The sequence below is a fragment of the Macaca nemestrina genome, chromosome 5 (assembly GCF_043159975.1).
Source record: "Macaca nemestrina isolate mMacNem1 chromosome 5, mMacNem.hap1, whole genome shotgun sequence".
Taxonomy (NCBI): Eukaryota; Metazoa; Chordata; class Mammalia; order Primates; family Cercopithecidae; genus Macaca; species Macaca nemestrina.
The window spans coordinates 164,925,802-164,952,895 of NC_092129.1; the positions used below are offsets into that span (position 1 = coordinate 164,925,802).

The following is a 27,094-nucleotide window of genomic DNA, read 5'->3' on the forward strand; positions in this document are numbered from 1 at the left end:
TTTTATAAGGAAACTGCCAAACTGTCTTCCAAAGTGGCTGTACCTTTTTGTATTCCCACCTGTAATGATTGAGAGTTCCTGTTCCTCCAACTCTATCCTGTGTTCTCAGTGTTCTGGATTTTAGTTCTTCTATGTGTGTGGCGATAATTCATTGTTTTTCTAATTTGCATGATGTTGCTTTAATGCCATGATTTTGAACACCTTTTTATATGCTTATTGCCATCTGTATATCTTTTTTGGTAAAGTGTCTGTGTATATCTTTGGCTTATTGTCTTTGGGTTGTTTATTTCTTATTGTTGAGATTTAAGAGTTCTTTGTACATTTTGGATAAGTCTATTATCAGATATGTCTTTTGCAAATGGTTTCTCCCCATTTCAAGCTTGTCTTTTCATTCTCTTAACAGTGTCTTTTGCAGAACAATTTTTTTTTAATTTCAATGAAGTCTAACCTTTGTTATTTCTTTTATGAATCATTTATTTGATGTTATATCTAAAACATCATTTCTAAACCAAGGTCATCTTGGTTTTCTTCTATGTTATCTTCCAGGAGTTTTCTTGTTTTGCATTTCACATTTAGGTTAGAGTTCATTTTTAGGTAATTTTTGTGAAGGTATAAGGTCTGTAACTATATTCACTATTTGCCATGTGGATGTCGAGTTGTTCCAGTACCATTTGTTGAGAAGACTAGCTTTTCTCCATTGTATTGCCTTTGCTAATTTGTCAAAGATCAGTTGACTATATTTATGTGGATCTACTTTGGAGCTCTCTATTCTGTCCCATTGGCCTATTTGTTTATTTTTTTGCCAGTGCCAAACTGCCTTGATTACTGTAGCTTTGTCTTGAAGTTGGATGGTGCCAGTCCCCCAACTTTGTTCTCCTTCCATATAGGCTCTGTTTTAGGCCAATTCCTTCTGAATGTAGTGCAAAGGCATTTAACCATATTCTCTTTTTCTCTTCCTAGCTTTTCACCTTTCCTACAGTATTTGTCTTGGGAATAACTGACAAAATGGTATTCTGCCTTTTTTTTCCTCTCTGACCTTAAGAAAATTTGATATTAGAAACATTTCTCTGTTAATGCTTCTGATAGGAAGAAGCTGGTCTAACAAGGTGGGTAAGACAAAAGAGACCGAGAGAGATACAGAGACCAACTTCCTGGATGCTTCTGTAGTGATTCCAGATACTTTCTTCCTGGAAGATGCCAGGCAAATGAGCTTCACTGAGCATGCATCTTTCTCAGGCCAGACCCTCTCCTATGACCACAAGGAACTGGATAAATAGTTTTAAACACTGACTGGTGAAAAGTGTTCTTTGCTACATAAAGTTCAAAAATAAGGAAATATTGCAAGGAAAAGATTCCACAAAACCTGAAGTATATTTTCCTAATGCTGGTCACACAGGAAAAAGTGAAAATGTAGTTTTTAAAAAACTATAAATATAATGTGTATATTGTTCTAATTAGTAAAAGTGTCCTTCAAGTATTTAGTAGTATTCAAAATAGGCATTTTTTTTTTCATTTTAAGTTGTGGGATATATGTGCAGAACATGCAGGTTTATTACATAGGTATACATGTGTCGTGGTGGTTTGCTGCACCTATCAACTTGTCATCTAGGTTTTAAGCCCCACATGCATTAGGTATTTGTCCTAATGCTCTCCCTCTCCTTGCCCACCATCCCCAACCGGCCCCAGTGTGTGATGTTCCCCTCCCTGTGTCCATCTGTTCTCACTGTTCAACTCCCACTTATGAATGAGAACATGCAGTGTTTGGTTTTCTCTTCCTGTGTTAGTTTTCTGGGAATGATGGTTTCCAGCTTCATCCATGTCCCTGCAAAGGACATGAACTCATTCTTTTTTATGGCTGCTTAGTATTCCACAAAATAGGCTTAAAAATCTTTACAATGCTTGGGGCTAAAGCAGGTACTTCAAGACTTCCTTTTGTTACATCAGTGAGATTCATTTAATAATCATATTTTAGAATGCTTTAGTGAAAATAATTTTTATTGTTATCAGGTTTTTAAATATTCAACACAAGCAATTTTCATTTTTGTTAATTTTCGTAGTAAAAGTGGATACTTCAGACATATGCTTTCTTTCACTCATAGAAGCATATTCAAATTGTTTTGTTTTAGTAACACAGAATTAAGAAAGTTTCTCATATTTCATTTAAAATGAATAGTGTATTTCTGGATGCAAAGAGCTATCAATAAGAAAGGTAAGAAATGTGCTTTATTTTCTAGACTACCTGAAACAGCCACAGGTATATTTACAAGGTCTCCACTAAGAATCTTGTAAGTAATATTGTTACTAGTTTTAGAAATGAAATCTTCATTTGGAAGAAGTGTCCTTAGAAAGTATTTATTTGTAAGTAATGAAGAGGACTAGATAGAATCATTCTTGAAGAGCAGTAATCCACAATACAAAACCACCTGGTACTATTTTTAAACATCAGTGTAACATGCATTTTCTATTCAATAGGAGATGATCATTATTTGGAAAGTTTTGCCTCCCAGCACTTTCTGAGTCGTTATCATTACATATATAAATGTGCCTTACAGAAGAAGAGCGTCCACGTGATAGTTGTCATTGCTTATGTACTATTCTTGTTTCTTGTTTTGGCCTAGTCCTTAGTCTTACCAAATTTGTTTGAAGCAACTTACTCTGGAATTGCATCCTGGAAAAGTGTGTGATCCAATATTGCTTTGCAGCACAAATCTTCTCTCTCAGATCAATCAAACACAACTTCACACTCTACCACACATTTTACACAATAATAGGATTATCTTGCAATTTATCAAATGGGCACAATTTTGAACATGAAAAAGTATGTGTTAAATATTACTTTGGGACAACAGGCACAAACTGGACATGTCATACAAATGGAATATACAACATGTAGTCTTACGTGTCTGGTTTCTTTCACTTAGCATAATGCTGTCAAGGTTCATCCATGTATCAGTACTTCCTTCCTTTTTCGTGCTGAGTAATATTTCGTTGTATGACTAAACGTTTTGTTTCTCCAGTCTTCAGTTGATACACACTTGGTTTGTTTCTACATTTTGGCTGTTATAAGTAATCCAGTTATGTACCAAGTATACATATTTTTGTGCAAATCTGTGTTTTCAATCCTGATGGTACATACTGAGGAGTATAATTCCTGGGTCTTATGGTCATTCTACATTTAACTTTCTGTGAAACTGCAAAAAAATGTTTTCCACAGTGGTTGTATGATTTTACATGTCCACAGGCAATGTATGAGAGTTCTAACATCTTTTCAGGGTCCCCAACATTTGTTCATTTGTTTAAATTATAACCATCTTAGTAAGTATAAATTGGCATTGCATTTTGGGTTGAATTTGCATTTTCCTAATGTCCAATGATACTGCATACCTTTTCATAAGCTTATCCACCATTTGTATATTTTTATAGAAATGTCTATTCACACCTTTTGCTCATTGTTAAAAACTCGGTTAAATTGTTTTCTATTACTGAGTTGTAAGAATTCTGTATATATTCAGGATATTTGACCTTTATCAGATATATGATTTGCAAATACTTTCTCCCAGTTTTACCTTTTTCACTTGCTTGATAGTATCCATTAAAGTAGAAAAGGTTTAACGTTTTTTTTTCCTGGGTTATTTTTAAATAGTGTTTTCTTAGTGGTGCCCTGGGGATTACCATGACAACTTCATTTATAACAATATATTTTGGATTAACACCAACCTAATTTAAATAGTATACAAAAACTTTGCTTCTATAAAGTTCTATTTCCTGTCTCTTTCATGCTGTTATTGTCACAAATTTCATCTTTTTACATTGTGTGCCCATCAACTTAGACTTACAATTTTTTATTTATGCAGTTGTCTTTTAAATCAGATACAAGAGAAAAAAGGGTTACGAACAGAAAATACGTTATACTGTCATTTATATTTACCTTTGTCCATACCTTTACTAGTGTTCTTTATTTTCTTTACCTGTATTCGAGTTACTGTCTCGTGTTCTTTCTCTTCAACCTGAAGGACTCTTTTCAATGTTTCCTAGGGAGCAGGTCTGCTAGTAGCAAACTCTCTTTGTGTTTGCTTATCTGGCAATGTCTTAATTTCTCTATTTTAAAAGAATTATTTTACCAGAGATAGTGTTCTTGATTGACACAGTTTTTGTCTCTCAGGCCTGTGAATATGTCATCCCATTTTCTTCTAGTCTCCATGGTTTCTGATGAGAAATCTGCTGTTAATTTTATTAAGCATCTCTGATATGTAATGCATCTTTTTTCTCATGCTACTTCCAATTTCCAAAGTGTTTTAAAATTATCATCAGGATGTCTTCTTTGAATCCATTAGTTATTTATTTGTATGCTGCTTAGTCTCTAAATATTTTGAGATATTATAGTTGTCCCCTTTAATTTCCACATTTGTTGTCAAACCCCAAAAGCTAGTTTGAGTACATTTTGCATAGTAAGCCAAACACTGACATATCACTGATTAGGAGCAGAGAAAGGCTTATTTGATTTGGCCAAAGCATGAGAAGAGGAGAGGCAGACTCTCAAATCCAACATGGCTTTGAACATAACTTGTGACTTTTATGAGTAAGGTAAGTATGCAGGAGATGAGGTCCCCAGTGATCAAAGCTGCTTGCATCCCTCATCTGATCAAACTCCTGAACACCATCGAGGAGGTCAGCATGACCTAAGAATTACTGTTCTATGAAAAACAAGTTCATTAATCAAGTAGGCAACTCCCAAGGGTCAGGATGTGAAGTTAATCAATTATTAGTGACTTCTCTCTCTCTATGGAAATGACTAAGCGCAAGCAATCATGCATGGAAGAAGAAAAGGACAAAGAGAAAGGAACATAAGTAAAGCAAACACCTTAAGATTTTTAAAATATAGGCTCTGTTACACTTTAATCTTACTTGGCACAGAAAACATACTAAGTATGGTTCTAATACTATAGAATTTGTTCAGAATCACTTTATGATCTGGTATATAGTCTATTTTTATTAATGTTCCATGTACAATTGAAAAGAATATGTATTTTGCAGTTATACTGTATAGTATTCTATATGTTTAAATGAAGTCAAGTATATTAATCACATTGCCTAATCATCTGTATCATCTATATCTTTACTAATTTTGTCCTGTTAATTTTATCAGCAACTGGGAGTTGTCAGTAAAATCTTCTCCTATTTGCCTGCTTCTTTCATTTCTCTAAGAGATTTTCTTTATATATTTGGAGGCTGTATTATTGGGTAAATATAAATCTAGAACCTCATTTCTTTGTTTTAAATTCATTATTAAATGATTAAATTTTTATCCCTATAATATCTACTGCTTTAACGTCTAATTTATCTAATATTAGCATAACTATATAACATTTAGTGTTTGTATGGAATGTTTTTTCTGTTCTTTTACTTTCAATATTTTTGCCACTGTACTTAAAGTATGTATTAAAGGAAATAAAAACTATTTTACCCCAAAATGTATTTTTTTGATATATTTTGAAATGGTTGCCTTGAGACTAGCAGACTGAGGTAGGGGAAATTTGCATCTCTAGAGAATCTTCATTAATGCAGCCATGCCATCCATTTCTATGCCTCTCTTGGATCTAGGAGAGATTGAGAGTCTGACACCTTCAAAAATCTGAAAAGAAACATTTACCATCTATTCTCTATAAGGGAGGCTTCATCTACACAACAAATCCAACTTTGCTAGCCAAACCTATTCGTTTCTCCCTCTCATGATCTGTCTTTCCAGTAAACCTGATTTACCCACATAACCTGTTTGGGGCCATGCTCTGAGTCTGCATTTTTTTCAGTGGCCTCAGGATGGTATATAAGCTTCTGTATCTTATTGTTGGGTTGAGTCTTCATTCTGAAGACTCCCATGTAAACACGTTAAATAAATTTGTATGCCTTTTCTCCTATTAATCAATCAGTCTCATGTCAGGGATTTTTCAGTGAACTTTTAGGGGACCAAGAGTCTATGACTTCCACAGTTTCTTATAAGCAACCTATCATGGTTATTTTTACGCAGTCATTTCCTTTGTCTTTTAATTCAAACACGCTATTTACTTTTAATATAATCATTGATACATATATTTGAGTTTATATCATTTACTGTTATCTAGCCCATTTTTCCCCTATATTAACTTATCAAGATTAGCTCATTTTATCTTAGCCCATTTTCCTTTTATATTAACTTACCAAGTGTGATCCTCCAGCTTTGTTCTTCTTCCTCAGCATTGCTTTAGCTATTTGGGATTTTTTGTGGTTCCATAAAATTTTCAGAATTTTTATTTATTTATGTGAAAACTTTGTTTTTTTCATACAAGGTAAGAATTTTAGAATGGTTTATTTTCTCTTATCTATCTTCTGACTTCTGTGCTTCTTATTTTTTGTATTTTAATTCAATGTGCATTTTAAGTCCCAGGAGACATTATTTTATTATAGTTTTATGCAATCTATATATACATATATGTATATGTGTATATATATGTATATGTGTACGTATACACATACGTCTATGTGTATATATATAGATTGTATACAACTATAATAAAATTCCATTGATAGGAATTGCACTGAATCTGTGCATTGCCTTGGGAAGTATGAATATTTTGACAATATTGATTCTCTCAGTCTATAAACATGAAATATCTTTCCATTTATGTGTATTTTTTTATTTTTTTCATCAATGTTTTATAGTTTTCAGTGTGTAGATTTTTTACCTCCTTGGTTAAATTTCTTCCTAAGGATTTTACTATTTTGGATGCTGTTGTAAATGTGAATGTTTTCTTGATTTCTTTATTATGTAGTTTGTTACTAGCGTAGAGAAATACTAGTAATTTTTGTATATTAATTTTCTATCCTGAATTCATTTATTAGTTCCAATACTTTTTTGATAGAGTACTTAGGGTTTTCTCTATATATATAATATGCCATCTGCAAACAGAGACAATTTTAACTCTTCCTTTCCCATTTGGAAGTCTTTTCTTTCTTTCTTTTGCCTAATTTCTCTGGCTAGGACTTCTAGTACCCTATTGGAAAAAAAAGTGGTAAAAGTGGGCATTCTTACCTATGTACTGATTGTAAGGCAAAAGCTTTCAGCTTTTCACCAAGAATGATAATGTTACCTCTGGTCTTGTCATATGCAGCCTTTATTGTACTGAGGTACATTCTTTGCAGATATAATTTGTTGAGTGTTTTTATCATGAAGAATGTTGAATTTTGGCAAATGCCTTTCCCGCATCTCTTGAGATAGTCACATGGTTTTTATCCTTAATGTTGTTAATGTAGTGTATGAAATTTGTTAATTTGCATATGTTGAATCTTTCTTGCATTCCAGGAATAAATTTCACTTGATCATGGTGAATGAGTCTTTCATGGGTTGTTCATTTCAGTTTGTCAATATTCTATTTAGCATTTTTACATCAATGTTTATCAAGAATATTGGCTTGTAATTTTTATTTCATATTATGACCTTGTCTGGCTTTGCTATCAGGGTAATGCTGGCTTCACAAATTAAGTCTGGTAGTATTACTTTCACTTCAATTTTTGGGAAGTTTGAGATAATTGGTATTAATTATTCCTTAAATGTTTGGTAGAATTCAGCAGTAAAGGCATCCCATCCTGAGCTTTTCTTTGATGAAAAGACTTTTTGTTACTGATTCAATCTTCTTTCTTATTATTGGTTTGTTCAGGTTTTCTATTTCATAATGATTCAGTCTTGGTAGATTGTATCCAGGAATGCTTCATTTTCTTCTAGATTATCCAATTTGTTTGTATATAATTGTTCAGAGTAGTTTCTAATAATCCTTTGTATTTCTGTAGTATCAGTTATAAGTGTCATCTTTTTTTCTTTAAAAATATTTTTAAGTGCTGGAACACATATGCAGGACATGCAGGTTTGTTACATAGGTAGACGTGTGCCATGGTGGTTTGCTGCACCAATCAACCCATCACTTATGTGTTAAGCACAGCATACATTAGTTATTTATCCTGATACTCTCCCTCCCCTGCCTCCTCCTCCCAACAGGCCTCAGTATGTGTTGTTCCCCTCCCTGTGTCCATGTATTCTCATTGTTCAGCTCCCACTTATAAGTGAGAACAAACAGTGTTTGGCTCTTTGTTCCTGTGTTAGTTTGCTGTGGATGATGGCTTCCAGCTCCATCCATGTCCCTGAAAAGGACATGATCTCATTTCTTTTTATGGATGCATAGTATTCTATGGTGTGTATGTATCACATTTTCTTTATCCAATCTATCATTGATGGGCATTTGGGTTAATTCCATGTTTTTGCTATTGTGAATAGTGCTGCAATGAACTATTCACATGTAGAATGGTTTATATTCCTTTGCGTATATACCCAGCAATGGGATTGCTGGGCCAAATGGTATTTCTGGTTTTAGATCTTTGAGGAATCGCCACACTGTCTTCCACAATGGTTGAACTACTTTACGTTCCCATAAACAGTGTAAAGGAGTTCCTATTTCTTCACAGCCTTGCCAGCATCTGTTGTTTCTTGACTTTTTAATAATCACCATTCTGACTGGCATGAGATGGTATCTCATTGTGGTTTTGATTTGCATTTCTCTAATAATCAGTGATGTTGAGCTTTTTTTTCACGTTTGTTGGCCACATAAATGTCTTCTTTTGAGAAGTGCCTGTTCATGTCCTTTGCCTGCTTTTTAATGGGGTTGTTTTTTTCTTGTAAATTTGTTTAAGTTCCTTGTAGATTCTGGATATTCGACCTTTGTTAGATGGAAAGATTGCAAAACTTTTCTCTCATTCTCCCATGTCTGTTCATTCTGATGATAGTTTATTTTGCTGTGCAGAAGCTCTTTAGTTTAATTAGATCCCATTTTTCAATTTTTGCTTTTGTTGCAATGCTTTTCATGTTTTTGTCACAAAATCTCTGCTCCTGATTATGTCCTAAATAGTATTGCCTAGATTTTCTTCTACGGTTTTTATAGTTTTGGATTTTACATTTAAGTCTTTAATCTATCTTGAGTTAATTTTTGTATAAGGTATAAGAAAGGGGTCCAGTTTCAATTTCCTGCATATGGCTAGCCAGTTCTCCCAGCACCACTTATCAAATAGGGAACCCTTTCCCCATTGCTTGTTTTTGTCAGGTTTGCTGAAGATAAGATAGTTGTAGATGTGTGGTCTTATTTCTGAGTTCTCTATTTTATTCTATTTTTCTATGTGTCTGTGTTTTTATGAGTACCATGCTCTTTTGGTTACTATAGCCTTGTAGTATAGTTTGAAGTTGGGTAGCATGATGCCTCCAGCTTTGTTCTTTTTGCTTACGATTGTCTTGACTAGTAATGTATCATCTTTCATTTCTAATCTTATTTATTTGAATCTTCTCTCTTTTTCCTCTTCTAGCTAAGAGTTTCTCAATTTTATCTTTTCATAAGCAAACTCAGTTTTGTTAATCTTTTTTAATGCTTTTCTAGTCTCAGTTTCATTTATTTCTGCTCTGCTCATTTATTTCTTTTTTTTTTCTTCCTCCTTCTAACTTTGGTTTTAGTTTTTTCTTCTTTTTCTAATTCCTTGTAGTGTAATGTTAGGTTTTTTATTTAAAGTCTTTCTTTTTTATTAATGTAGGCATTTGTTGCTGTAAACTTTCCTCTTAAAATTGCTTTTGCTTCATTCCATAAGTTTTGGTATGCTATGGTTCCATTTTCATTGTCTGTAGATATTTTAAAATTTCCTTTTGAGGCCTTCTTTGACCCATTGGTTGTTCATGAGTGTGTTAATTCCCATATGTTTGTGAATTTTCAAATATTTTATATTATTCATTTCTAGTTTTATAGCATTGTGGTTGGAAAATATACTTGACATGATTTCAATATTCTTAGAAATGTATTCAAACTTGTTTGTGGCCTAACATATAATCTATCCTAGAGAATGTTCCATGTGTAATTGAGAAGAATGTGTATTCTGCTGCAGTTGGATAAAATGTTCTATAAATTTTTAGGTCCCTTTGGTTTAACGTGAAGGTCATATTCAATTTTTTATTAATTTAATTCTGAATGATCCATCCACTGTTGAAAGTGGGGTATTTGGTAGAAATGATGTTAGCAAGATGGTGGAACAGGAATTCTTCAGCTAAACTACTCCCCCATCTCCAGCCCACACCCCTGCCATACACATACACCCCCACACACAGAAATCCAACTAACAAATATCCTCAGGCAAAAATACCTTTGTGAATACCCCAAAACTCAGGAGTGAGGCTGAGATATCCCCTGGGAAACTAGACCTGAAAAATGCTGCATTCAAAGGATAAGGAGAATGATTCTCTTTGGCGATGTTACCCTTCCCATAACCCAGTACAGCACTACACACAGAGGATGCGACAACATCCATGGTTTTTACAGTGGAAGAAGTGTGGACATTCAGCTCACCTCACCACCATTCTGTGACCTTTTGCAAGGGGCTTATTTCTGTCTTGCCCTATAGGAAACATTGACATTACCAGCAGGAATAGATCACCTAGATCAATTAGAAACAAAAAGCAAGGGTGGGGCTCACAGCAACAAAGTACAGATCTTGGCTGTTGGTCTGCATTCTAGACGACAGAGGCACCACAATGTAGAGACTTGCTCACAGAATCATGTGGCAGAAAGCATGTTCCATAGATTTTCCATACTTGAGTCCCTAATCAACTTCCTCACACAGCCCTGGTACTCTTGTTAAGCCATATCCAGGCCAGAAGGCAATAGCAGGTCAGTGGTTATTCATAGAGGGAACATCCAGTCCCACCCATTCACGGCTGTTGAGTGGCAACTCTACATATCCTTGGTGCTCTGCTTAAGCCCAGTTTATCCTGAGAGGCAAGCCCAAGTCCATGCATATGTGTGGAACATAACCTCTGGCCCTACCCACTCAGTGTGGGCCAAACAGCAAGCCCAGAGATATTACCTAGCCTCAGTGCCCTGCACACAGCATTTCCCAACTTCATATTCCACACAGTATTGCCCAGCCATGGAGGATGATATTCATCCCTGCCCAATCAGAAATATTTACAGGACCTAGCCGGCAGCTCTGTCTGATGGCATAGTCCAGCCAGTGGTATCACTGGAACATGGACCACAGCCAACAGTACCACTTGACCTCAGAGCACCAGAAGTAACCCAGCCCAACTAGAGAACCTAACACCAAGGTCTGCCTGTGCAGGGTTGCTACCAGTTAGCCCATCCAAAATCCCAGGCTAGATTAAAGAGTAAAGGTCTGTAAATTCCAAAGAACACCTGCAAATGATGAAAGAGGTGGCAATCTTCTCAAATGTGGAAGCATTATGTAAGGACACAAGGATTGTGAAAAATCAAGGAAATATGACACCATCAAAAGAAATGAATAAAGTTCCAATAATCAACTCTATAAAAAATGGAGATCTGTGAAAAGGCTAACAACGAATTCAAAATAATTGTACTAAGGAAGTTCAGGGAAATCCAAGAAAATATGGACAAAAATTAAATAAAATATAGAAAGCAACTTATGAACAAAATGGTAAGTTTGACAAAGAAACAAAACAATAAAAAATTTGAAATCCTAGAGATAATACAATAACTGAGCTGAAAAATTCAACAGAAAATTTAAACAGGAGACATGATTAAGAAGAAGGAAGAATCAGTGAGCTCTAAAATACATTTGAAATTATTCAATCATAGAGGCAAAAACAAAAAAAAGAGACTAAGTAAAGAAGACAAATGGGAATTATGGAACACCATCAAGTGAATTAACCTTCATAATAGCAATTCCTGAGGAAGATGAGAAAGAGAGAGTCCTGAAAAACAGATTGAAGAAAATAATGGCTATCAATTTTGCAAATCTTGGGAAAGATGACACCACTTGGTTACAGAAAACTCAGAGATTACCAATCAAATCTAATCCAAAGAGAAGTTTACGAAGACATGTCATATTAAATTATCAAAAATCAGGCAAAGAATGAATACTGAGCAGCAAAAGATATAAGACATACCACATTCAAGAGAGTTCCAACATGGCTGTCAGCAGATTTCTCAGCAAAAACTCTGCAGTCCAGGAGAGAGTAGGATGATATATTCAACATGCTAAAGCTGAAAAAAAAAATTGTCAATCAGCAATGAGGGGAAAAAAACTTTCTCAGAAAAACAAAAGCTAAGGTAGTGTATCACCTCTAGGACTCCATTACAGAAATTGCTAAAGGAAGTTCTTTAAGCTGAAGTGAAAGTCTGCTAATTAATAACATAAAAACATATGAAGGTAAAATTCTCAATGATATAAGTAATACATAGTCATATGCAGAATCTCTTGTACTGTGAGAGTGGTGTGTAAAGCAATTCTATCCCTACTAGAAGGGTTAAAAGACAAAACTATTTTTAAAATGATAACTACAATAAATTCTTAAAATATAAAAATTACAAAAAAAGATAAATTTTGATAGCAAAGTCACAAATGGTGGGAGGGAGAAAAGGAAAGTGTAGAGATTTTGTACATTATTAAAATGAAGTTTTTATCAGCTTAAGCAGCCTGTTACAATGAAAAGATATTTATTGTAAGCGTCATTATAACCACAAACCAAAAGCCTAAGGCAATTTCATAAAATATATAAAGACAGGATTCAAGGCATACTGCCACAGAAAATCATCACACCACAAAGGAAGAAAGCAACAGAGGAAGAAACAAAGAAAAGACCTCAGCTGGGTGCAGTGGCTCATGCCTGTAATTCCAGCATTTTGGGAGGCCGAGGCGGGCAGATCACTTGAGCCCAGGAGTTTGACACCAACCTGAGCAACATGGCAAAACCCCATTTCTACCAAAAATACAAAAATTAGCCAGGCGTGGTGGTGCACGCCTGTAATCCCAGGTACTCGAGAGGCTAAGGCAGGAGGATTGCTTGATCCTGGAGGTAGAGGTTGCAGTGAGCTGAGATCACACCAGTAGACTCCAGCCTGGATGACACAGAGACCTTGAAGGGGGAAGGGGGAAGGGGGAAGGGGGAAGGGGAAGGAAGGAAAGGAAAGGAAGGAAAGGAAGGAAAGGAAGGAAAGGAAGGAAAGGAAGGAAGGAAGGAAGGAAGGAAGGAAGGAAGGAAGGAAGGAAGGAAGGAAGGAAAAGAAGAGAAGAGAGGAGAGGAGAGGAGAGGAGAGAGAAGCAAGGGAAAGGAAGGGAAACTAAGGGAAAGGAAAGGAAACAAAGGGAAAAGAAAGGAAAGGAAAGGAAAAAGGAAGGAAGGAAGGAAGGAAAGAAGGAAGGAAGGAAAAGAAACTACAAAACAATCAGAAGCATGTTACAAAATGGCAGTAGCAAGTCCTCACCTTTAATAATTACTTTATATTTAAATGGGTTAAATTATCTAATAAAAATACAGATTGGCTGAATGGAGTAAAAAACAAGATCCAATCATATGTTGCCTAAAAGAGACTCAATTTTCTAGTAAGTATACACAAAGATCGAAAGTAAAGGGATAGAAAAAGATATTCCATGCAAATGGAAACCATGAAAGAGCAAGGGTAGGAACACTTATATCAGACAAAACTCACCTTAAGTCAAAATTTTAAAAAGAGACAAAGAAGGTCACTAAATATGATAAAGGGACTAATTCACCAAGAGGACATAACAATTATAAGTATACATGGACCAAACATCACAGAACCTAAATATATAAAGCTATTATTAAATAATCTGAAGAGAGAGATTACAATACTATAGTAGTAGAAGGACCTCAAAATTCTACTTTTAACAATGGAAAAATTATCTAGACAGGAAATCAATTAAAAAATTAAACTTGCACGAATTTTACAACAAATGAACCAAACGATCATAAACAAATATTTTTATCCAACAACAGTAGAATACGTATTCTTCTGAAATGGACATGAAACAGTCTGCAGACTGATCATATGCTACACTACATACACACAAAAAATCTTAACAAATTTAAAAGATTTAAAATTATATCACGAATCTTTCTGGATCCCAAAAGGAATAACTCCCAAACTTATTTCCTGAGGCCAACCTTAGCCTGATGGCAAAGCCAGACAAGGTCATAAAAAGAAACAAAAATCACAAGCCAACATTCTTGATGAACATAAATACAAAAACCCTAAACAAAATAAAACATTAACAAGTTGAAGTCAACAACCTATAAAAGAATCATTCATCATGATCAAGTGGGATTTATTCCTGGGATGCTTGCATCCATATATAGTTAATATATACATGTCCATGTATGTGATATACCACATTAACAAAATGAAAAACAAAAATTACAGAATAATTACATAATAAAAAATCTCAATAGATGCAGAAAAAGCACTTGACAAATTTTATCACCTTTTCATGATAAAAATTCTCAATAGATTTAGTAGAGAGAATGTACTTCAATACAATAAAGGATATAAATGGCAAACCCATTGTTATCATCATTTTCAATGAAAATTTGAAAGCTTTTCCTATAAGATCAGCACCAAGCCAAGAATACCACTGTCACTGCTTCTCTTTAAAAGGGTACTTGAAGTCCTAGCCAGAGCAATTAGAAAAGAAAGCAAAAAAAACCTCTCCAAATAGAAAAGGAAGAAATGAAATTGCTTCTATTTGCTGACAACATGATTTTATATAGAGAAAATCCTACAGACTCCACTAAAACACTGTTAGAATTGATAAAAATACAATATAAGTTGCAGGATACCAAATAAACATATAAGAATCAGTAGTTTTTCTATATACTAAAAATGAGCTATTTGAAAAGGAAATTAAGGGAAAAAGTCTAATTTACAAAAGAAACAAAAATTATTTTATTATTTTATTTTTCAGTTCTGAGGTACATGTGTACAGGATGTGCAGGTTTGTTACACAGGTAAACGTGTACCATGGTGGTTTGCTGCACCTATCAACCCATCACCTAGGTATTAAGTCCAGCATGCATTAGCTCTTTTCCCTAATGCTCTACCCCCTACCTTCCCTCTACAGGTCCCAGTGTGTGTTGTTCCCCTCCCTGTGTCCACGTATTCTCATTGTTCAGTTCCCAATTATAAATGAGAAGATGCAATGTTTGGTTCTCTGTTCCTGTGTTAGTTTGCTGAGGAAAATGGCTTCCAGCTTTATCCATTTTCCTGCAAAGGACATGATCACATTTCTTTTTATGGCTGCATAGTATTCCACAGTGTATATGTACCATATTTTCTTTATCCAGTCTATCATTGATAAGCATTTGGGTTGATTTCATGTCTTTGCTATTCTGGATATGCTGCAATGAATATATATCTTTATAACAAAATTATTTGTATTCCTTTGGGTATATACCCAGTAATGGAATTGCTGGGCCAAATGGTATTTCTGGTTCTCGATCTCTGAGGATTTGCCACATTGTCTTCCACAATTGTTGAACTAATTTACATTCCCACCAATAGTGTAAAAGAGTTCCTATTTCTCCACAGCTTTATTAGCATCTATTATTTCTTGACTTTTTTTTTTCTTTTCTAGATGGAGTCTCACTCTGTTGCCCAGTCTGGAGTATAGGGGCGGGATTTCAGCTCACTGCAACCTCCACCTCCTGGATTCAAGCAATTCTCTTGTCTCAGCCTCTCAAGTAGCTGAGACTACAGGCATGCACCAGCATGCCCAGCTAATTTTTGTATTTTTAGTAGAGACAGGGTTTCACCATGTTGGCCAGGCTGGTTTCAAACTTCTGACCTCAGGCAATCCACCTGCGTTGGCCTCCCAAAGTACTGGGATTACAAAGGTGAGCCACTTCACCTGGCTACTTCTTGACTTTTTAATAATTGCCATTCTGACTGGTGTGAGATGGTATCTCAGTGTGGTTTGGATTTGCATTTCTCTAATAATCAGTGATGTTGAGCTTTTCTTCATATGTTTGTTGGCCACATAAATGTCTTCTTTTGAGAAGTGTCTGTTCATGTCCTTTGTCCATTTTTTAATGGGGTTGTTTTTTCTTGTAAACTTGTGTAAGTACCTTGTAGATGCTGAATATTAGACCTTTGTCAGATGGATAGATGGCAAAAATTTTCTCCCATTCTGTAGGTTGTCTGATCATTCTGATTATAGTATCTTTTGCTGTGCAGAAGCTCTTTAGTTTAATAAGACCCCATTTTTCAATTTTTGCTTTTGTTGCAATTGATTTTGGCAATTTAATCATAAAATCTTTGCCCATGAATATGTCCTGAATGGTGTTGCCTAGATTTTCTTCTGGAGTTTTTATAGTTTTGGGTTTTACATTTAACTCTTTAATCCATCTTGAGATAATTTTTATATAAGGTATATGGAAAGGGTCCAGTTTCAATTTTCTGTGTATCGTTAGCCAGTTCTCCCAGCACTGCTTATCAAATAGGGAATCCTTTCTCCATCTTTCTCCATTGCTTGTTTCTGTCAGGTTTGTTGAAGATCAGAAGAAGCAACAAAAATTTAAATACTTAGAAGTAAATATAAGCAAGGAGATAAAAGTCCTCTACACTGAAAACTATGAAAGAGCAATGACAGAAATTGAAATGAATACAAATAAAGATATCACATGATCAAGAATAGTAAGAATTTATATTACTAAAATGTCCATATTACCCCCAAAAGATCCACAGATTCAATGCAATTTCCATCAAAATTCTCATATACTTTTCACAGAAATGGAAAAATCAATTCCTAAATTTGTATAGGACCACAAATGATTCTGAATACACAAAACAATATTGAACAAAGAACAAAACAAAAAAATAAAAAGAAAGCTGGAGATATCACATTCCCTGATTTTAGAACATATTATAAAGTGACTATAATCACAATAGCATGGCCCTGTCATAAAACAGACACATTACCCAATGAAACAAAATAAAAGCCCAAAAATAAACCCATGCATCTATGGTCAAGTGATTTTTGACAATGGTGTCAATAACACACAATGCAGAAAGTACAGTCTCCTCAATGGCGTTGAGAAAATTGCAAATCTACATGCAGAAGAATGAAATTGGATCCTTTTCTAGCACCTTATAAAAATCAACTCAAAATGAATTAAAGTCTTAAACATAAGATCTGAAACTATAAAACTATTAGAAGAAAACATAACGGGAAAGTTCTAAGGCAATGGTTTTGGAAATGAGTTTTTGGAAAGCACCCCCAAAGCACAAGCAACAAAAGCAAAAGACACACACACACACACACACACACACACACACACACACACCCCTGGGACAGCATCAAACTAAAAAGCTTCTGAAGAGCCAAGGAGGCAATTAACAATGTGAAGAGACAACAAACAGAATGGGAGAAAACATTTGCAAACCATACATCTGATAAGGCTTTAAAATTCATAATATACAAGGAACTCAAAGCACTAAATAGCAAGAAAACAAATAACCCTGTTTAAAAATGAGCAGGACCTGGACAGAAATTTCTCAAAAGAAGGCATATAAATGGCCAACAAGTACATGAAAAAGTGCTCAACATTACTAATCCACAGAAAAATGCAAATTAAAACCATAAGATACGACAGTAATCATAATAAGACAAGAGGGTAATCTTGTCTTGTGCTAAATTTCAAGGGGACTGCTTCCAGCTTTTGCCCATATCAAAAAAAGGAATAACTTTTGGTAAGGATGCAGAGAAAGTGGAATTCTTGTACAATGATGGTAGGAATGTAAAGTTGTTGCAGCCATTATAGAAAATGGTATGATGGTCTCTCAAAAAACTAAAAATAGAACTAACTATGGGCCAGTAATCTCACTTTTGAGTATATATTAAAGAAATCTGAAGTCAATATGTCAAAGAGGTTTCTGCCTTCCCAGGGTTCTTGCAGCATTATTCACATTAGCCAGGATATAGAACAAAACTAGATGTCCATGGACAAATGAATAAATAAAATGTGGTGTGTGTATGTGTGTGTGTGTGTGTGTGTGTGCACGCGTATATATACACATATACCTATGCTAAATGGTCATGGACACAAGAATGAAGAAAACCATCTTTACTCATTTGTCCATGGACATTTAGCTTCGTGGTGTGTGTATATGTATATATACCTATGTATACATATACATACATGTACATATATACATATACATACACACACATATATACACATAGGTATATATCTGGTGAGTGTATATATGTGTATATATGTGCATATATACACACATGGATACATATACATATATGTATATGAGTGTATGTGTATATGTACACATATGGACACACATATATCCACACAAAGTATGTACATATATACACATATGTACATATATACACATATGTACATATATACACATATGTATGTATATACACATACCAGATATACATATATACATATATATATAAAAAAATGGAATACTATTCAGCCTTTAAAAAAGAATGAAGTTCTGTCATTTAAAACAATATGGAGAAACCCAGAAGACAATAGTCTAAGTGAAATAAGCCAGCTGCAGAAAAATCAATACTGTATGATCTTACTTTTATGTGGAATCTAAAAAAGTTGAAATCACAGAAGTAGAAAGCAGAATGATGGTTATCATAGGCTGTGGATGGGGTGGGGTGGGAGGGAGGAAATGAGGAATTGCTGATCTAAGGGTATAGAGTTTCAGATAGAATAATTTTTGAGATCTATTGTATAGCAGTGACTATAGCACATAATAATTGATTGTACATTTCAAAATAACTAAGACAGTAAATTTCAAATGTCTCACCATAAAAATGATGGGTAAGCAAGGTGATGAATATGTGAACTAGCTTGATTTAAGCATTCCACATTGCATACATCTATCAAAAATTAATTACATTTTACCCCACAAAGTATACAATGATTTATAAATCAAAATCATATTAATAATAATAACAGAAAGTAGAATATTAAAGTATCCTACTATTATTTTATTATTGTCTATTTCTCCTTTCTCCTGTTATGTATTTTCATGCTTTATGTTTGATGCAAATATACTTACAATTGTGGTAACCTCCTGATGAACTGACCACTTTATTATAAAATGACCTTTGTCCATTTTTACAGTTTTTGATTTAAATGTCTATTTTGTCTGATGTGAGTATGCCTGTCCTTGCTCTCTTTTGATTTCCATTTGCATGAAATATCTTCTTCCATCTTTTCAATTTTGGTCTTTGTGTGTTCTTACCAGTCAAGTGAGTCGCTTATAGGCAGCTTATGGTTGGATTTTCTTTTTACATCCATTCATCCACTCTGTGTCTTTTAATTGGAGAACTTAATCTATTTAAATTTAAGAAAACTATGGATAGGTACGAACTTACTATTGCCATTTTGATAATTGTTTTCTGGTTGTTTTTCAAATCTTTTGTTTCTTTTTTCCTCTCTTGTTGTCTTCCTTTCATGATATTCTACAGTAGTATACTTTGAATTTTTGTCCTTATTTTTTGTGTATCTAATGTACATTTTTGCTTTCTGGTTGCTAGGAGGGTTACTAAAAATCTCATAGTGTATGTGATTATAACAGGCTATTTTAATTGGTAACAACTTAACTTTGAATTTGACTATACACCTATCTTTACCAGTGAATTTTATACTTTTATATGTTTTCATGATAATTAGCAGTTTTTCATTGGAACTTGAAGAATTCCCTTTATTATTTCTTGTAAGGCAGGCCTAATGGTGATAATCTCCCTTAGCTTTTGTTTGTCCAGGAAAGTCTTTATCTTTCCTTCATGTTTGGAGGAAAACTTTGCCAGGTGAAGTGTTGTATTCTAGGTTGACAGATTCTTTCTTTCAGTACTTTAAATTTATCATCCTCTTCTCCCTGGCATGTAAGGTTTCTGTTGAGAAATATACTGATAGTCTTATGGAGGTTCCCTTGTGCATGTAAGCCTCTATTCTCTTGCTGTTTTCATAATTTCGTCTTTTACTTTTGAGTTTGATTATAATATATATTGTCAAAGTCTTCTTTGGATTGAAACTGCTCATTAGAGGAATGCAAGTCAAAACCACAATTAGATACCATCTCATACCAATTAGAAGGGCAATGATTAAAAAGTCAGGAAACAACAGATGCTGGAGAGGATGTGGAGAAATACGAATGCTTTTACACTGTTGGTGGGAGTGTAAATTAGTTCAACCATTGTGGAAGACAGTGTGGCAATTCCTCAAGGATCTAGAACCAGAAATGCCATTTGATCCAGCAATCCCATTACTGGATATATACCCAAAGGATTACAAATCATTCTACTATAAAGACACATGCACACATAGGTTTACTGTGGCACTATTCACAATAGCAAAGACTTGGAAACAACCCAAATGCCCATCAGTGATAGACCAGATAAAGAAAATGTGGTACATATATACCATGGAACACTATGCAGCCATAAAAATGGATGCGTTCATGTCCATTGCAGGGACATGGATGAAGCCAGAAACTATCATTCTCAGCAAACTAACACAGGAACAGAAAACACCACATGTTCTCACTCATAAGTGGGAGTAGAACAATGAGAACACATGGACTCAGGGAGGGGAACATCACACACTGGAGTCTGTTGGGGGATGGGAGGGCTTGAGGAGGGAGAACATTAGTAGAAATACCTAATGTAGATGACGGGTTGATAGGTGTAGGAAACCACCATGGCATGTGTATACCTATGTAACAAACCCACATATTCTGCACGTGTATTCCAGAACTTAAAGTATAATTAAAAAAAAATAAAAAAATTTTAAAAAAGAAGTAGCACTGAATCTGTAAATTGTTTTGGACAGTATGGCCATTTTAATGATATTGATTCTTCCTATCCATGAGCTTGGGATGTTTTTCCATTTGTTTGTGTTTTCTTTGATTTTTTTGAGCAGTGTTTTATAATTCTCATTGTAGAGATCTTTCATCTCCCTGATTGGCTGTATTCCTAGGGGTTTTTTTGTGTGTATGTGTATGGCAATTATGAATGAAATTGCCTTCCTGATTTGGCTCTCAACTCGGCTGTTGTTGGTGTATAGGAGTGTTAGTGAGTTTTGTACATTGATTTTGGATACTGAAACTTTCCTGCAGTTGTTTATCAGCTTAAGGAGCTTTCTGTCCTAGACTATGGGGTTTTCTAGATATAGTATCATGCCATCTGCAAAGAGGGATAGTTTGACTTCCTCTCTTCCTATTTGGATGTCCCTTATTTCCTTCTCTTTCCGATTGTTCTGGCTAGGACTTCCAATAGTATGTTAAAGAGGAGTGGTGAGACAGGGTAATCTTGTCTTGTCCTAGATTTCAAGGGGACTGCTTCCAACTTTTGCCCATTCAGTATAATGTTGGCTATGGGTTTGCCATAGATGGCTCTTATTATTTTGAGGTACATTCCTTCAATACCTAGTTTATTGAGAGTTTTTAACAAGAAGGGATGTTGAATTTTATCAAAAGCCTTTTCTCCATCTATTGAGATCATCATGTGGTTTTTGTCTTTAGTTATGTTTGTGTGATGAATCACATTTGTTGAATTGTTCAACATACTCAAATCAATAAATGTGCATCCCGGGGATGAAGCCCATCTGTTTACGGTGGAGTAGCTCTTTGATGTACTGCTGGATTTGGCTATGTATCCATCTGCTCCTGGGCTTTTTTTTTTTTTTTTTTGTAAACTATTTATTACTGATTTAATTTTGGAGCTCATTATTGGTCTGTTTGGGAATCAATTTCTTCCTGGTTCAGTCTTGAGAGGGTGTACATGTCCAAGAATTTATCCATCTCACCTAGGTTTTCTAGTTTGTGTAAATAAATTTTCTACCCCTTTATATTTTTCTGTTGTTCCCTTTGGACTCTCATTAATGTGTATACTAGTTTGCTTTGTGATGTCCCATAAATCTCAAAGTACTTTTTTTCACTATTTTTATTCTTTTTGTTCTTCTGACTGGATAATTTGAAATGGATTATCTGTCTTCAAGTTTGCCTATTCTTTCTACTACTTCATTGTGCTGTTTCACTCTCCTTAATTTTTCAGTAGAGTCATTTTATTCTTCAGCTCTAGAATTTCTGCCCTTTTATGATTTATACCTCTCTTGAATTTCTAGTTTTGTTAATACATAACTTTCCTGATTTTATTAATTGTGGTTTTTTTGTTGTTGTTGTCTTGTAGCTCACTGAGTTTTTAAAAGACAATTATTTTGACCTTTTTGTCAGGCAATTCATACCCACATTTCTTTGGAGTCAGCCATTCAGCTGTTTTGTTCCTTTCATGGTGTCATGTTTCTTTGATTTTTTTATGTTCCCAGAAGCTTTGTGTTACCGTCTTCCTTTCATGTTTCTTGAAGACTTTCATTGCTGCAGTTGAAGGAGCAATCACATCCTCCAGTCTAGCTAACTAGTTTATAAAACAAACAAACCAACAAACAAAGAAACAAAAAAACCCACAAAACTTTTATCAATCAGCCTGGCTAGAGATTCTGGGGGTCTCTCAGGTCTTTTTTTTTTTTTTTTTTCAGACAGAGTCTCACTCTGTTGCCCAGGCTGGAGTGCAGTGGCACGATCTTGGCTCACTGAAAGCTCCACCTCCTGGGTTCAAGCAAGTCTCCTGCCTCAGCCTCCCTAGTAGCTGGGACTACAGGCGCGTGCCACCCCCCACCCCCCGCCCCCAGCTAATTTTTGTATTTTTAATAGAGATGGAGTTTCACCATGTTGACTAGAATGGTCTCAATCTCTTGACCTCATATTTCCACCCGCCTCGACCTTCCAAAGTGCTGGGATTACAGGCATGAGCCACTATGACCGGCCTCTCAGACCTTTCTATGAATGTGCCTTTCCCATTTCTCTTGTTCCTTCGCAGTGGTGGTGGTGGTGGGGAGGGGTGCGGGGTGAGGGAGGTGTCTTAGAACTGTGTGCTTTCTCAGTCCCACAAAGCAGGTTGGACTCTGTTTATTTTCCTTAGGGCAGTGACGGGAAGGTTCCTGGCTCTGCACTTTCTCCTGATCCACCAGAGCTGCCTGCTAATGTATGTGTCCTATGTGTGGAAGCTCACATGCAATCTGTGGTAGTTCATGTGTACTCTCCATGGGGGGAGTACATACATGTTGATGTCTATGGTGTGCTCAGGATGCCAGCCACAGCAAGTGGTGCATGCGGAGTGCTGGGGATATATGTCAGCTTGTTGGGTGTTCACAGTTCAGACACCCCATGAGACTCGCGTTTGGAGATCCGGGCAGAGTCTTCACCCCAGCCAGTAGGATCTGCAGCTTGTTGAGATTTGTGTGCCAGTTGCCACGATGCCTCTCTTCTTGTCCCTGCTCCTAGCTGCCCCCGGATGTTTTTGCTCTGCGTATTCCCTGTGTTTTGGGTGGGGTGAAACAGAAGTGAGCCTCCTGGATAGCATCCCAGAAGACTGGGGAAGCCAGGTACTCATTTCGGTCTCCATTTTTCTCATTAGGAGAAATCACAGGCTGAGTGAATCTCTTAGCATTGAGCTGTGCTGCACTTGGGCAGGGGTAATATGGGTAAAGTGAAGCTATTCTTACTCTCCTTAGTGTATTTATTCTTCAGTTTTTTTTTCACTTCATTGAGGTGCTGGAACCTTTTAACTAAATGACTGGGCTACCATAAAAGCATTGCTATCATGTGTAGTTGTTAAAATCAGTGTTTCTGGGTGGGGGTTGGGGGTGGAGGGAGAGTTGAAGGCTGAAACTTCCCATTCTATCATCTTGACATCCCAAATAGGACCTTCACTGAAAGAAATTGGTTTCTATGTTTCTTTTTATAATTCATATTGCTTATCTTTTAAACATTTAATTCAACAATCATCTCTGTTCTCTGCCTCTTCAGCGGCCTTCCCCAGTTACTTTCTATCATTGCCATATAGTTTATTTACTTTGCAGCATATGTGACAATGAAAATTATTTTGTGTTTTCATTGCTGTTTATTTCTTCATTATTTATTTCTGCCATTGTAATAAGGTCTTAGAAATTTTATCTATATTGTTATTTTTGTAGCCCCTAGAACAATACATGCCCCAGAGTAGGTGCTCTCTGAATAATTATTGAATAAATAAATTTTTGAAAGGATTCTAGTTTTCTTCAAAGCTCCAAAAAGTTCTAATTAGTCTATTATTTTGCTGAAATAAAATGTAATTTCTCAAATATTAGCATTTGTAATAAAAATGATTTATTCTTCAACTTTATGTTTTGATTATATATGTGGTATAGCCAATTATATTTTATTGCAAGTCTAAAGCAGTTCTGTTATATCCTAGATCAAATAGGCTTTATGAGCCTTCCAGGGAGCTTAAACTGTATTTATTACATTGTTTCTGCATGAAAATATGATTTTGTGATTGAAGTAACAATAATTTTTACTTTCCAACAAACTTTTACTTTGTTTACTTTTTTTGTTAAAAAAGAAGTTATTTTTACATTGATAACAGTCTACCTTTGAGTTCTGAGCAAGCATTAAACCTTTGGGTTATACACCACCTTTGCATTAAAAGCACACTAATATTCATGCAACAACTATACTAAGTCTTTTTTTCTGAAGTGAGTAGGAATGTAAATGTCAAATTGGTAACTATAGAAGTATATATGAAACAGATAAAGTATCTGATATATAACTTCTGCCTTTGTTAGGTATTTGTTTCTGCTGTGGCCATTGGATTTGAGTGCAGTACCCCATGGTATTGGATAGTCATTAAGACAGTCCTTACGTGGGTCTATTTAAAAACACCATTGAATAAGAAAATACTTATTGGTGCATATTTGCCTATTGTTTAGAAAAAAGTCAGAATCTGTTGCATCCCACTCACTTTCTTAAAGTTCACCTGAGAGATAATGTAGAAAAGGCATTATCTTCTACAATAAAATGTTTTGTTTTTATTATGTATTCATATTTTTCTTTGATATTTATTTAATTTCTTTTTGTGAGATTAATGGAGGCCATATTCTTTACTATTTAGCCAAACTATTTTTTAATTCCTTAAATAATTATTTTATTTCATGTAAGAGGTTTAATTTTTTTTAAAATGAATAGGACTTTTAACATATTTTTCTGGCCAGGAGTTAATATATAATTTACTGAAACATGAATAATATCCAAATTTCTGTGTTAATAGTCAGGAGCTCAAAGTGTTATTTCAATAAAAAATTATACATATTTGGTAGCTCTTATGGAAGATTTAAAAATACTTCTATGCCCATATATCAGCAAAACTATTTATACATGTTTCTCTTAAATGAATTTTATTTTCTCGGAAGTTTAGAAAAACAATTTCATCCTTAAAAATGTTGGAGAAGAAAGAAAATGAGTTCAAATGTGTTCTGATATTTGAATGTTGCAAACTAAGATATGTGTGTGTGTTTGTATATTCCTTACATGCTTGAAATACAGTTTTTCTCTTACCAGGCTAACGTTAGGCATAAAAAACTTCCCATAACAGGCTGCATTGGTCAATGTGTCCCTGGAAGAAGGTATTTTGTATCTCAGAGGTAGCATAAGCAGCATTAGATGTGGTGTTGCCATGGTAACTGCTCTCTTTTTTTTAATTGAATGGCATAGTAAATAGTCTTATAAAACCCACCAACCCGTAACTTGCTGGTGCCCCAAGGCAGTTTTAACTTAAGCACCTTCTCTTTTTCTTTATATTTTTAATCTAAGTGATTCAGGTGTTTGACTATACCAGTTTTATGAGTCTAATGTGCTTTGGAACTTAAATCCTTGGTTTCTTGACCATAGATTATTTCTAAATAGGAGCTCAATGCAGTTATAATATCAAGGAAAGAATACAAAATTTCCAGTGCAAAAAGAAGAAAAGCAAACTTGTACATAAGGCCATGTCTATAACACACAAACTGAGTAAGATGCTAATATTTGATCATCTGATTTCACCAGAACCTAGCTACACATGGCAAAACACAAATAAATCATTCTAGAAATGAGAGCCACAAAAATACTGTGCTAAAATATGTCTTGGGCAACCAGTACAAATAGCTTAGTTTAAATATAAATTCTCCTGGGATGCAAGAGTCCTTTGTATTTTTTTGTTTGGACTCAAGACACACCTCTTAAAATATCTATACCCTGCTGCAAAGATATTGCATGGAGTCAAATAAAATGTATTGTAACTTCCTCTTTACCTACTTTGCTTCCTAGAGACACTAATTCTTTTGATTATTTTGCTAGTCATTTATGTTTAAACTGTTAATAAATCTATTTAAATTAAAAATTCAATATATAAGAATTGATAATGCTCTGTAGGAAAATAGGGCTCTTATGTCTATTTGTGGAAAAGAGGGCATTGTAATATTGATGAAAAGATTATTCCAACAATATTAATTTAGTATCAATAAATATTATCTTCCTACTGAGTAGCATTGTCATTTTCCAAAAGACTGTGTGGGTAAGTACAATTAGAAATAACTGTAAGTTTATAATGGGTACTAATGCTTAAGCATACCAAAGAAACCCAAGTTGAGAGTTTAGAATTTACCTTGTCCAGCTTCCTGAAAACATGCTTTTATCTACTCTTTCAGTGCTTCTAATTTTCTTTTAAGAGAGGGTCTCACTCTGTCACCCAGGCCAGAGTGCAGGGGTGCAGTAATAGCTCACTGCAGCCTCAGACTCCCAGGCTCAGGGGATATGCCCACCTCAACCTCCCAAGTAGCTGGGACCATAGGTGTGTGACACTATGGTTGGCTAATTTTTGTTATTTTTTTGTAGAGACAGGATCTCCCTATATTACCTAGGCTGGTATAGAACTCCTGGGCTCAAGTGATCCACCCACCTCGACCTCAGAAAGTGGCTTATAAATTTTGAGGCAACTCAAATATAGATGATTGTTTTCTCAAATTTGCTAGCATCTTTTTATAAGGTGAATAATTTAATTTACATATAGACAATTAATATAGACCATAGTAGAGTGGGAAATTATGACAGCTTACTCTTTGCAGGAAATTCCTCTCCCTAAGTCAGAAAAAGCCCACAGGAAATAAGGGTATTGGGACAAGGAGTTAAGTATGATGATGAAATGTATCCACACTATTTTTTTGGAAGAATCACATCTCATTGAAATCAGAGTAAAGAGAACTCCAGAGGAGAGATGTTGGGAGACACTTCTGCATAGGTATCTTTTGTTCCTGCTTTCTTGCTCAATATGCAAAGAATTCAAGGCCCTCATGACTCTTACCTGGTCATTTTTC

The 27,094-nt window shown here is 35.0% G+C and overlaps 2 long non-coding RNA genes across 2 annotated transcripts in view; one reads left to right on the forward strand and one right to left on the reverse strand.

Moving 5' to 3' along the window:
- Positions 1-27,094, forward strand: part of LOC105482505 (uncharacterized) — a 170,746-nt gene that overhangs the window by 53,384 nt on the left and 90,268 nt on the right. Inside the window, exon 7 of the long non-coding RNA XR_011624003.1 lies at positions 26,616-26,766. This is a non-coding gene — a long non-coding RNA (uncharacterized lncRNA). The remainder of the gene's footprint in view (positions 1-26,615; positions 26,767-27,094) is intronic.
- Positions 1-27,094, reverse strand: part of LOC105482507 (uncharacterized) — a 166,039-nt gene that overhangs the window by 9,464 nt on the left and 129,481 nt on the right. The window contains exon 6 of the long non-coding RNA XR_987675.3: positions 11,981-12,077. This is a non-coding gene — a long non-coding RNA (uncharacterized lncRNA). The remainder of the gene's footprint in view (positions 1-11,980; positions 12,078-27,094) is intronic.